This window comes from Oratosquilla oratoria, chromosome 1, assembly GCF_046742065.1.
Source record: "Oratosquilla oratoria isolate Oo_2021 chromosome 1, ASM4674206v1, whole genome shotgun sequence".
NCBI classification, from domain to species: Eukaryota; Metazoa; Arthropoda; class Malacostraca; order Stomatopoda; family Squillidae; genus Oratosquilla; species Oratosquilla oratoria.
Window position 1 is genome coordinate 78,736,135 of NC_134777.1, and position 7,500 is coordinate 78,743,634.

Below are 7,500 nucleotides of genomic sequence, written 5' to 3' on the forward strand. Positions count from 1 at the left end.
TTCTCTGTTCCTCTCCTTTTCTTTCTCTCTCCCTCTGTCTATTTATCTCTCTCGTTCTCTTTAATCTCTTTCTCTATTTATCTGTCCATCAACCTATTTCTCTACATCTATCTCTCTCTGTACAATGTTGAATTCTCCGTCCTGTAGACCCCTTGGTAGGTTTCTGCGGCTCCCTGGTTGAGAAAGACTGGTCGTTTGTACCGTGATTAACCCCACCCCGTGCGTACCATTTGTACCGTGCATCTCCTTTAGTGAACGTATTGTCTTTACAGTGTATGCCTCCTGCATTTACCTATATTTTGTACCGCATTACTTGCTGTGTGTTATTAGCATTCCTGTGACCTATTTACCGTGTGACCAACGTACTCTGTTCATTACGTGACTTCCGCGCACTTTCTGTAATGTCTGTTTCGTGTTAATGATTTTCACACTCACTGCTTTAGGCCATTCATCCTCGTAATAACTGCCATGCCTCTGAAACGCGTCGACTTGGACATATTTAGGATCCTCCTTTCTGTCTTCCTCAATTTCTGTGTCTGTTTCATGAAGTATCGCGAGCACATTCGCTTCCTTGTCCAACATTCTCCTTGTCTTCATCCCTATTTATTTTTCAATTCCTCCCCAAAGACACTTGGGACAGTACTATATTCTTAACCCCCATTTCTTCCCTCATTGTCACATGCGAGCCCAAGTATAAACTTCTTCACTTCCTCCGGCCTCTCACCCTCCAAATTCACATCCAACCGGCCACTATCATCACTGTAATATCTTACTTTCCCCACATTTACTTTTAGCTTTCTCCTGTCATATGTCATGTAGTAAGCGATGAAATAGTTGGTTCTTTTAAGGGAAGATTAATTTTAAGGATGGGGATGGCAGATCGTAAGGGACATGGAACTACCTGATATAGGCCTTATGGCCTCTTGCTGTCTCCTCCATCCTTATGTTCCAACCCCAACACTAAATGTTTCAGTGTATTTTCACACTCAGTCACAAGCGTAGTGTCATCCGCAAACGACAACTGGGTCACCTCTCCACTTTGACTCACCAACTTCAAACTCCTGTCTAGCAATCTTGCATATACATGTTGAACAACCACGGCGACGATACACAACCCTGACACAGCCGATTCCATTTGAATTCTGTGCATTGTATTGAATTTGAAACGTCAAACTATTCTCTTCAGCGTAAAGGAACCTTTACTCGGAAAGATAGTAAGGTTTGTGAGCTTGTGAGTTATATTTCACGGGAACGAGAATAGTATCGAATAATCTGAAGTTTATGAGGATGTGCGAAGTTACGACAAATGGATTAACAAGTTCTGCCACTGGGATTCGAACCACTGGCTGTGCTATCTATTACCACGAAGCAATGACGTTGCCGTTGTACTATGCTGTCCGTTAAAAGGAATCTTCTGGAACTTTACCTGACCATTTCCCAATGACAACTCGCAGTTGCATAGCCAACGGTTCGTGTTCCAGTGGCAAAGCTAATTATGATGATGTGATTTAAAGACTTTAATATTTTTTAATCGCATTTGGTCAAGTTATTGAGGATTCTTGAGTCACGGAAACAAAAAGATAACCTTATAAATATTCCAGGGTGAAAGATAAGCCTACCAAGTTTGCATACATCCGTGCAAGTGATCATAGAACTTAATCAAGCCAGGCCACCATGCAGCCTAGTCAGGTGGCACAAAATTTTAAAACTTGTTACGCTGCCTTGTAACCTGTGTAGCCTACTGGGAGCTTAGTCAGAGTATAAACCTTGTGAACTGATTACCTGAACTTAATTAAATCATGCTGTTGATAAGTTCTTTGGATGTTGGCAGATCTACAGTTTTAGGTCTCCTCTCGTTTCCCCCTTTCTTCTCTCTCTCTCTCTTCCCCTTTCTTTTCCCTCTCTTCCCTCTTCCCTTCCTTTCCTTCCCTTCCCTTCCCTTTCCTACCTTTCCCTTCATTTCACTACTCTTCCCCTCCTTCCTGACTCCCTTCCATATCCTTCTCCTCCCTTCCCTTCCCTCCCCTCTTCCGGGCTCCTTCCCTCCTCTCCCATTTCCCTTCGCTCCCATTCCCTTCATTTCCCTTCCCTTCCCTCTTCCTGGATCCTTCCATTCTCTTAACTTCCCTCCCCTCCTCTTCCTTTATTTCACTTCCTTTCCTTTTTTTTCCTTCCCTTCATTTCCCTTCTTCTCCCTTCCCTCTCCCTCTCCTCCCCTCTCCCTGTCCTTCCCTTCGCTTCCCCCCTTTTATTCCTCTTCTCTTTTGATTTTTTTCTTTTCCCTTCCCTGCGTCCCTCCCTCTACTCATTCATTGTTATGCGTTATATCTTTCTACCCCTTCTACTCGTGCACTCTATCCCACTTTCTCTACTCTCACTTTCCCCCCTTTTCTCTCACATTCCATTCTATGTGTTCCTCTCCCTCCCTTACATGATCTCGTCTCTTCTTTCCCCTCTACTGCCCTACCCCACCTCTCCCTTCTTCCCCATCAACCTCTCGGTTGATCAAGAATCCTATTCAACTAGATTTTTCTTTGTCCTTACCTCTATAGTAGAACAGGTGGTGACTATCTTGTAATTGTATCAGGTTTTCTTCCGGTCAGTCCTACGATGTCCCTCTTGATGTTGTCTGGTTCTTCCATTAAACTCTCTTCCCTCTTATCTCTTCCTCCACTTCCCTATTTCAACTTTCTCACAGTCTCTTTCTCTCCTCCCTCCTTCCTCTCCCCTCTTCTACCTTTTCCTCTCCTCTTCATTCTCCCCTCTTCACTATCCTTCCTCTCCCTTCATTTCACCTCCCGCCTTCTTCCTCGGCTGTCTCCTCTCTTCCTCCTGTCTTTCCTCTCTACACTTCCTTTCAATCGCTTCCTCACTCGTTGGGCAGAATCGGCATGACGCAATGTGTACCACAACGAACTGAAGAGATGAAGAAAGTTGTTATGGTCCATTTCTAGAAAGGTTCTGCACTAGAATACCCTTTTCTAGAACTCCTTGTGTTCACCATAAACTTTTGTCTAGTAGAGTCTCCTCGGATGGATTAGATCGCCTGGCCATTAGTGCTGGAACGATACCAACATTCTTAACGATTCCGATACAGGTTCCGATACTGCTCTCAACTTCCAGTTCCGATACCTGGAATGATTATCGATCATAACTCGTAATCACTTCCAGGCCCTGCAGTTGGTTTGGGAAACAAACACTTATGAACAAGGTACATTTATGGTAATCAGAAGTTCAGAACAGTATCAGGACCTATATCGGAATCTTTAGAAAATCAAAATTTTCTAAAGATTCCGATACGAGTCCCCGATACTGTTCTAAACTTCTGATTCCGATACCTGGTTAATAAATGTATTTTGTTCATAATGTCGACAAAGGATAAGGATGCGATTCACGACAAAAGGATACAGAACCGGAAGAGTTATGGTGTCCTGTGTATTATGAGAGGTCTCCTATAACTTTCCCCTTTGATTTAACATTTTTATTTTATTGTTCATTTATAACAATTCCAGCTCCCCCAGGGTGTCGCTCTTCAGGACTTTATAGCGTGTAATTCAATGAATCGTGCCCTTGGTTCAACTCGCTTGGGGCAGGGTTCGAACTGTGGTCACCTCGACCTCCGCCGCAAGTACTGCAGTAGCGACGCTCTAACCCGCTCGACCAGCTTTATGCTGCTTGTCGCCAGGTCACTATATTCAGGCAAGGTGACGTCACCATTACCAAGAAGCTACGCCGATCACGATCGATCAGCATCTGCTTAGTACTGTCATCATATTCCCACGAAGTGTGAAGTGAGAAGTTCCTTTTTTCTTTAGGCCGGTGATTGGGTCGCCTTCCTTTCTGGCTAGGGCTGTCGGGAACCAACATAGGAAGCCCGCAGCGGATTCCGGGAATCGAACTCACGGCCACCTGGTCGCAAGTTCGACACGATATCCACTGGGCTACCACGCGTCCCCTTAGTACTGTCGCCAGACGATTTCATTCAGCATATGGTGGGGCGGGAGAGGGTCCCCGCAGACAAGGGGTTCAGGCCTTGAAGAAGAGACCTCGATGGAACGAGGCGTAAAGAAAGATGGAGTATCTTTTGTTCTTCGTTGGAAAGGATGTGAAGTAATAAAAGAAGAAACATAAAATAAACATAAGAAAAAATAACAAAAGGGAACAGAAGAATGAGGGAAGAAAGTTTCTTAATCATACTCCTCCTCTTCTTTCTTCTCTTTTCTTCTTTCTCTACTCGTTCTTCTCTGATGATTCTTTTCCGTCTCCTCCCCCTCCTCCTCCTCTTCTTTCCTTGTCTTTTCTTCTTCTTTTTTCTCTTCTCGTTCTTCTCTGATGATTCTTTTTCTCTCCCCCATCCTCCATCCTCCCCCTCCCACTCCTCCTGTATCTTCTTCCTTCTCTTCGTCCTCCTTCACTTTCTCTTCATTTGTTTGTATGAATTTTCCTAACCTCCTTTCGCTTCACTCACTTTTCTTCTTCCTCTTTTTCTTCTCATTTTTCTCTTTTTCTTGTCTTTTTTCTCTTCGTCTTAATCTTTGTTTTCATCATCGTCTTTGTCTTCATCTTCGTTTTCATCTTTGCCTTTGTCTTTATTTTCGTTTATGTCTTCGTCTTTTATTTTGTCTTCATCTATGTCTTCGTATTTGTCTTTCTCTTCATATTCGTTTGCATCTTTATCTTCGTCTCTTCGTTTTCGTCTTCAACTTCGTCTTTGTCTTCGTTTTTATATTCACCTTCGTCTTTGTCTTCCCTTTCGTCTTCATCATCGTCATCGTTTTCGTCTTTACCCTTGTCGTCGTCTTCGTTGTCGTCTCTATCTTTGTCTTCACCTATGTCTTCTTTGCTTTCGTCCTCTTCTTCGTCTTTGTCTTCATTCCTAAAGATTTTTTCCATTGTCTTCTTCCTGTTTCCTTTTTGTCTCTATTTTTCATTTGTATTCTCCTTTCCTTTTGTTCTTGCTTTTCATTGTTCTTGTTCTTTTCCCTCATCTTTCGTCCGTCTTGTTTGTTCTCCTCTTTTACTCGTCTCTATCGGTACCGGTCTTTTCTTTCTCGGGACAAAAAATGGACACCTACTCGTCTGTGGTTATTCTGTAGGATGGACGTCAGATAGAATCATCGCCTTACTACCCGAGCTCAAAATCCAATACCCTCACTTAAGCACCTTAACTTACTCTCTGGGAAGACTAAGAATGGAGGGCGATCTAATAGAGGTATTCAAATGGGTCAAGAGCTTCAGCAAAAGTGATACAAGCAAAGTCGTCACAATAAGACAGCAGGGCAGGACTCGTAGAAACGGGTTTAAATTGGGCAAATCTAGGTTTAAGAAGGAAATATCAACAGAGTGATTAACGAGTGGAATAGATTTGATAACCATGTAATGAGTGCTAAAACAAATAATTGTTTCAAGAGAAGGTCAGATAACTTTATGGATAGGGATGACAGGTGGTAATGGACATGGAAGTGCCTAGTTTAGGCTTTATGGTCTCTTGGTGTCTCCTCCATTCTCATGTTCTTAGGTTCTGTCGCCCTCCTTTATTCTCACCTTCAAGGCAGCAGGGCAGGACTCGTAGTAGTAGGTTTAAATTGGACAAATCTAGATTTAAGAAGAAAATAGGCAAGAACTGATTTACCAATAGAGTGGTTAACGAATGGAATAGACTGAGTAACCATGTAGTGAGCGCTGAAGCAATTGCGTGTTTTAAAAGAAGATGTGATAACTTTATGGATAGGGATGACACATGGTAAAGGACATGGAACTACCTAGTGTAGACCTGATGGTCTCATGAAGTCTCTTCCATTCTTATGTTCTCCAATACCTTCTCCTCTACTATGACTTTCATTTCCCGTCTCAAGCATTTTATTCCTTTACATTTCATATTTATAATAATCTTTACTACAGCATCTCCTCTGTCATACTTAACCCAAGATAGGTTCATCCACATTAGGAACTTTAACCTGGATAGTTCCAGACAGTCTTATTCACCTTAGAGCAGTGATTTCCAATCTAGGGGATCGTTGTGAGGATGACAGAAAGGGGGCGTGAAGTCATCTGCTCAAATATCATTCTTTGATAAGAATAATGAAATAATTCCAAGATCAAGTATCTGCCGTTACAATACGTGTAAAGTATAATTCTATCAATCACCCAACCATTTCCTATATGATATATTATACATAATATAGAATATATAACTTCATATATACTGTATACAAAAAAAGATAGGGCGTGTGGGTCTGTTGGAAGCAAAAAGGGGGCATCATATGAAACAGTTTTGGAAAACCACAACCTTAGCGAAACACCCTTAGAGTAAAAAACTAAATCTCACTGTCCATTTCCTTCCCATCTTTTTCTTGCTGTATCCTTTTCTCTTTCAACCTCTCCCTCCCCCTCCCCCTCCCCCTCCCCCTCCCTCTTCCCACTTCCTCCCTACGATTTCTTCCCCTCCTTCAGTATTTCACCTCCATCACGCTTTCCCCTCCCCTCACCTCCCCTCCACAATTTTTTATTCTCCTCCATGACTTCCTCTCTTTATTCCTTCTTCTCTTTATACCCTCCTCTCCTTACACGTTCCTCTCTTTATACCTTCCTCTCTTTATACCTTCCTCTCCTTACACATTACTCTCTTTATACCTTCATGTCATTATAACTTCCTCTCTTTACACGTTCCTCTCTTTATACGTTCAATGTCATTATATCTTCCTCTCTTTACACGTTCCTCTCTTTATACCTTCCTCTCTTGATACGTTCCTCTCTTTATACCTTCCTCTCTTGATACGTTCCTCTCTTTATACCTTCCCTTCTTCATACATTCACCTCTATACCTTCTTCTCTTTATATATTCCTCTCTTTATGTTTTTCTTTCTTTATACCTTCCTCTCTTTATACCTTCATCTCTTTATACCTTCCTCTCTTTACACGGGCCTTTCTTTATACGTTCCTCTCTTCATACTTATCCCTCTTCATACATTTATTTCTTTATACCTTCCTCTCTTTATCCATTCCTTTCTCTATGCGTTCCTCTCTTTATACCCTCCTCTCTTGATACGTTCCTCTCTTTATACCTTCCTCTCTTGATACGTTCCTCTCTTCATACCTTCCCTTCTTTATATCTTCCTCTGTTTATACGTTCCTTTTTTGATATGCTCCTCTCTTTATACCTCCCTCACTTTATACGTTCCTCTCTTTCTACCTTCCTTTCTTCATACCTCTTTATACCTTCCTCTCTTCATAACTTCCTATCTTTATACCTTCATCTCTTTATTCCTTCCTCTCCGTATACGTTCCTCTCGTGATACGTTCCTCTCATGATACGTTTCTCTCTTTATACGTTCCTCTCTGATACGTTGCTCATGTTATACCTTCCTCTCTTCATACCTTCCTCTCTTCATATCTTCTTCTCTTTGTACTTTCCTCTCTATACCTTCCTCTCTTTATCCGTTCCTCTCTCTATGCGTTCCCCTGTCTGTGCGTTCCTCTTTATAACTTCCTCACTTTATA